The 6,202-nt window shown below is 44.4% G+C and overlaps 1 protein-coding gene across 2 annotated transcripts in view; it reads left to right on the top strand.

Annotated features, from left to right (window-relative positions):
- The first annotated feature begins 3,755 nt into the window (after positions 1 to 3,755).
- Positions 3,756 to 6,202, top strand: part of INTS5 (integrator complex subunit 5) — a 15,455-nt gene continuing 13,008 nt past the window's right edge. Inside the window, exon 1 of one of the 2 annotated variants that reach the window (XM_089652885.1) lies at positions 3,756 to 3,885. The gene's annotated coding sequence lies outside the window, so the exon portion shown is untranslated. Of the gene's footprint in view, positions 3,886 to 4,004; positions 4,405 to 6,202 lie in introns of those variants that run through there. The other variant, XM_089652886.1, reaches the window with a different exon arrangement.

Genomic DNA, 6,202 nt, shown 5'->3' with positions numbered 1-6,202 from the left:
ATTAAAATAATTGCATTTCCATGTTCTGTGTACTGTGGGAGACCAGATAGAGTGAATGTAGAGTCCTGGGTTTAGTAACACAACCAGTTGCCCTCCGCCCTATAGCAGAAATACTGCCACAGGGTGGCAGGGCTGTGCTAAGTTATATTTATATATATATATATACAGTTGTGTTCAAAATAATAGCAGTGTGTTGAAAAAAGTGACTAAAGCTCAAAATCCTTCTAATAGCTTTTATTTCCATACACACAAATGCATTGGGAACACTACACATTCTATTCCAAATCAAAACAGGAAGAAAAATATTCTAAAACAAATTGAAGAAAAGTGAATATTAGACTGTACAAAAAAATAGCAGTGTTTGTATTCTTCTTTACAAACTCAAACAGTCACTATATAAACTGAAAAATGTTTGAAGATTTTGCTTTCCTTTGAATCACTTAATGAATATTTCGTTGTATAAGCACTGTTTCTGAGAACTGCTGTACATCTGTGTTGCATGGAGTCAACCAACTTCTGGCACCTGTGAACAGGTATTCCAGCCCAGGATGATTGGACTACATTCCACAGTTCTTCTCTATTTCTTGGTTTTGCCTCAGAAACTGCATTTTTGATGTCACTCCACAAGTTTTCTATTGGATTAAGATCCGGGGATTGGGCTGGCCACTCCATAACGTCAATCTTGTTGGTCTGGAACCAAGATGTTGCACGTTTGCTGGTGTGTTTGGGGTCGTTGTCTTGTTGGAACACCCATTTCAAGGGCATTTCCTCTTCAGCATAAGGCAGCATGACCTCTTCAAGTATTCTGATGTATTCAAACTGATCCATGATCCCTGGTATGCGATAAATAGGCCCAACACTGTAGTATGAGAAACATCCCCATATCATGATGCTTGCGCAACCATGCTTCACTGTCTTCACAGTGTACTGTGGCTTGAATTCAGTGTTTGGGGGTCGTCTGACAAACTGTCTCCAGCCACTAGACCCAAAAAGAACAATCTTACTTTCATCAGTCCACAAAATGTTGCGCCATTTCTCTTTAGGCCAGTCAATGTGCTCTTTGGCAAATTGTAACCTCTTCAGCATATGTCTTTTTTTCAACAGTGGGACTTTGCGGGGCTTCTTGCAGATAGCTTGGCTTCACATAGGCATCTTCTAATTGTAACAGTAGGTAACTTTAGACCTTCTTTGATCTTCCTGGAGCTGATTGTTGGCTGAGTCCTTGCCATTTTGGCTATTCTTCTATCCATTCGAATGGTAGTTTTTCGCTTTCTTCCACGTTTTTCAGGTTTTGGTTGCCATTTTAAAGCATTTGCAATCATTTTAGCTGAGCGGCCTATCATTTTCTGCACTTCTTTATATGGTTTCCCCTCTCCAATCAACTTTTTAATCAAGGTACACTGTTCTTCTGAACAATGTCTAGAACAACCCATTTTCCTCAGAATTTCAGAGAGAAATGCACTGTAACCAGCATGTACAACATTTGCTGCCTTCCTTCCTTAAATAAGGGCAATAATTGCCACTTGTTTTTAAAAGAATGAATGACCTCACTAATAGAACTCCACACTGCTATTATTTTGAACATGCCCCTTTCAATTAGTGATTCAATTACACAGAATCAGCAGCATGCATGTCATGACTGTTGGGTCTGTTGGATTTCTATTACTCTACTATACCTACTAGTAAATTATTTGCCATGTAGAAATATCATTTCTACCAAAAACGGTGATTGATCCAGTTAGTGGTGTCTAACTGCTATTATTTTGAACACAACTGTATATATGTGATATGTATTTCTGGGTAGGGGGCACGTGCTGCCCTACCCACGCCGCCATTGGTGGCTACAGATGTCAATCACTGGGTTCTGGCCGGAGATTCCCCGCCGGCACCCAGCGATCGCCAAGTAATACTGACAGGGGAGAGACCTGTGTGTAAACAACACAGGTTTCTATCCTGCCAGCAAGAACATGCTGCTGCGTATTTCTCTGTTTCCCAAGTAAAACAAACCCTTAGATTGCCCCAGCTGTTAACCCCTTCCTGGCCAATGCCATTAGTACAGTGCCAGTGCTTTTTATTAGCACTGATCACTGTATTAGTGTCCCTGGGGACGTCAGTGACACCAAGTCAGTTCCCCCCAGTGTCAGAATGCCCACCGCAGTCCCGCTATAAGTTGCTGATCACCGCCATTACTAGTATTACTAAAATAAAAATGCTAGTATACATACCGCCATTTGTAGATGCTATAACTTTCACGTAAACCAATTAATTTACAAGTATTGGGATTTCTTTTTAGCAACGACATGTAGCAGAATACATTTTGGCCTACATTTTTTTACTGGATATGTTTAATAGTAAAAAGTATAACATCTTGTTTTTTTTCTAAATTGTCAGTCTTATTTTTGTTTGTAGTGAAAAAAATAAAAAATGTACAGGCGATGAAATACCACCGAAAGAAAGCTCAATTTGTGTGAAATAAAGGACATAAATTTCATTTATGTACAACATTGCATGACTCTGCAATTGTTAAAGTAACGCAGCACCATATTGCACAAAAAATGGCCTGGCCAGGAAGGGGGGTAAATCCTCTGGACGGTTTAACCACTTGCCAACCACGCTATAGCCGAATGACAGCTACAGCGCAGTTGTGCAGTTCTGGGAGGGCTTCATATGACATCCTCCCAGAACGCGCCCTCCTGTGCGCCCCCGGCGATTTCTGTGATCACTGTGTCATGTGGTGTGGTATAAGGCCAATCACAGTGGCCTTTTACCATGTGATCAGCTGTGTCCAATGACACAGCAGATCACCAGGTAAATGTAGTTGCCGGTTATCGGCTGCGCTTTCCTTGCGCTGTTACAGTTGTCAGAGGACGGATTGGCACTGGTGATCAGTACCCAGCAGTGCCACCCACAAGTGCCTAGCAGTGCCACCCACCTGTGCCCAGTAGTGCCGCCCATCAGTGCCACCAGTCAGTACCCACCACTGCAGTCAGGCAGTGCCACTCATCAGTGCTGCCTATCAGTGCCCATCATTGTTGCATATCAGTGCCAGCTCATCAGTGCTGCCTATTCGTGCCACCTCATCAGTAACACCTATCAGTGTTGCCTCACAGTGCCCATCAGTGTTGCCTATCAGTGCTGCCTGTCAGTGCCCATCAGTGCTGCCTGTCAGTGCCCATCATTGTTGCATATCAGTGCCAGCTCATCAGTGTTGCCTATCCATGTTGCCTATCAGTGTAACCTCATCAACGCACATCAGTGAAGGAGAACAATTACCTGTTTGCATAATTTTATAATAGAGACAAAGAAAAGCTTATTTTTTTCAAATCTTTTGCTCTTTTTTTGTTAATAGTGCAAAAAATAAAACACTCAGCAGTGAATAAATACCACCAAAAGAAAGCTCTATTTGTGTAAAAAATTATACAAATTTCATATGCGTACAGTGTTGCATGACCGCGCAATTGTCATTCAAAGTGAGACAGCGGTGAAAGCTGAATATTGGCCTGGGCAGGAAGGGGGTATAAGTGCCCGGTAGGTGAATAAGGAACACCGCTTGAGAATCGTGTAGAGAACAGTGAGCAGTGATAACAATAGTACACCTGACCCCTCTGCTATAGCCTATCATCTCCCACAATATCCGCCCCTCCCATTTTCTGCACTGTTCCCCCCAATCATCTTCTCCGAACTGCGAGGGCATGCGCGGCTCTACATGCGGGGCGTGGCTTTTAGGATTAGACTCGAATTGACCAACCAGACGAGGGACATATCACCGGGAAGCGCCAGTGAAGACGGTTTGACTTCCAAAGATTGGGCGTGGCTTCTGTCAGCGCTGGCTGAGGGGGGCGGGGTAAAGGGCGAGAGCGGACCCAAGATGGCGGCGGTGTGGAGGTGAGAGCGGGCTGTATGTGAGGAGAGCAGGCTACTGTGTGGTGGGGAGGTGTGACGCCGTGTATGGCGGGAATGAGAAGAGCTGCTGTCCTGCCTGGCGGTGTGTGCTGTGTAGGGGAAGAGGGAGCTCCTGACTGCTGCCATTGTTGATGCGGGATAGTCAGTGTACACATACCTGTAGATGTCTCCTCTGTACACTGATATGGAGGAGGGGGTTCTGTACTGGGAGCTCCCAGCACGAGGACTACAAGTCTCGTAGGGACTCCCTGCCTCCCATAGGGACTTCATTCAGCAGTTTCAGGACAGATGTTCTATGAAGGGGATTGGAGGTGGGCTTCCCCCTCAGGAGTCTCTCTGTGAAATATGAAGATTCTGGACTGTAATTAAAGTGGAACTCCAACCCTCCTCCCTGAATCTCCCCTCAGATCTCCATCATAGTCTATATCCAGTCTTGGCTCCTGGTTGTCCTGATGACCACTGTCACTGAGGAGAATGTCAGACTTGGCACCAGAGCTGAAGGTGAGGAGAAATCGTCCAAAGAAGATAAATATTCCTGTGACACCTCCCTCACATCGGGAAGATTTTCTCTCATTTCCTGTTGTGCCTCCAAGTCAGAAAGTGACGAGAAATCTCCCCAATGGGACAGACGGCAAGAAAAACTGCCCCATGCTGTATGCAAAGGGAAGACAAATTGGCTGCTCATACACTTTAAGGGCTCATGTACACGGGGCGTTTGGAAAACACTTCTGAACGATGGAAACTGACTGCTGGAAAACCTAGGTTAAACAAATGTCAGTTTAGCCGCGTTTATGCACGTTTGCGTTTAGAAGCTTTTTAATAGATAACCTCAGGAGACATTCCTAAATGCCCAGAATGCACTGCAAAAATAGTAAATTCACTAAAAAAGGCTACTAAATTACCGCAGGAGTTATTTTATCACGTCATGCGGTATTTTAGTAGTGAAAAGCGTGCATTAATGTTTCAGCTGTCAGCGGGATTCCCATTGACAGCTGAATGTAAAAGAAAGAATTGCCGGAAATTAAAAAATAACAAAAAAACGGAGTGGGGTCCCCCCTCCCCATCCATACCAAGCTCTTCGGGTCTGGTATGGATCTTGAGGGAAAGCCCCATGCCAAAATTTAAGAAAATTAAAAACAAAATGGTGTGGGGTTCCCCCCAAAATCAATACCAGACTCTTATCCGAGCATGCAGCCTGGCAGGTCAGGAAAGGGGGGGGAACCATACCAGGCCACATGCCCTCAACATGGGGGGGTGCTTTGGAGCAGGGTGGCCACCCCAAAGCACCTTGTCACCATGTTGATGGGGACAAGGGCCTCTTCCCCACAACCCTGGCCGGTGGTTGTGGGGGTCTGCAGGTGGGGGGCTTATCGGAAAATGGAAGCTACCTTTAGCAAGGGGGTCCCCAGATTCCCCCCCCCCCCACGTGAATGAGTATGGGGTACATGGTACCACTACCCATTCACAAAAAAAAAGCTGTTGTGAGAAAAAAAGACAGGAGACATTCTTTGACAAGTCTTTTAATAATAGAATGTCCCCCGAAGTAGATCCAACGTCAGTCACAATAAATAATGTTACGCTTTATATTATTTTTTGCACGCGCCCATGCAACGGCGAGAAACAACGTAAATTTTGCTTTCCATAGGTGATGCTTTAAAAGCCTTCACAGGTTACCACTTTAGATTTACAGAGGAGGTCTGGTGCTAGAATTGCTGCCCATACTCTGATTGCAGTGATACCTCACGTGTGGGTCGCTGTTTGTGCGCATTAACATTTGCGCACAAGGACGGGGACACTTTTGAATTTTTTTTTTTTTTCTTAATTTATAATTTTTTTTATTTTTACATCTTTGAATTTACAATTTTTTTTTAATCACTATTATTGCTGTCAAAAGGAATGTAAACATCCCTTGTGACAGCAATAGGCAGTGACAGGTACTCTTTATGGAGAGATCTGGGGTACCCTCCTGCTGTTTGTAAAAGCAATCGAGCGGCTGCTTGGTCACTCTGCTTTTACAAGAGAGCCGACTGGCGACTCTGAAAAACGGTATAACTGCTTGATGTTCAGCAACGTACAGGTACATAGCTGGTCCGCAAGTAGTTAAAGTCTAACTCAACAATAAATGTCACTTTAACCGCTTGCCTACAGGGCACTTCTACCCCCTTCCTGCCCAGGCCAATTTCCAGCTCTCAGCGCTGTCACACTTTGAATGGCAAATGCGTGGTCATGCAACACTGTACCCATATGACATTTTTATCATTTTTTTTGTGACAGATAGAGCTTTAGTTTGGTGGTATTT

Source organism: Staurois parvus, unplaced genomic scaffold (genome assembly GCF_062004578.1).
Source record: "Staurois parvus isolate SC_StPar_1 unplaced genomic scaffold, SC_StPar_1.0 ptg000694l, whole genome shotgun sequence".
NCBI classification, from domain to species: domain Eukaryota; kingdom Metazoa; phylum Chordata; class Amphibia; order Anura; family Ranidae; genus Staurois; species Staurois parvus.
This window is presented reverse-complemented; position numbering and strand designations above follow the sequence as displayed.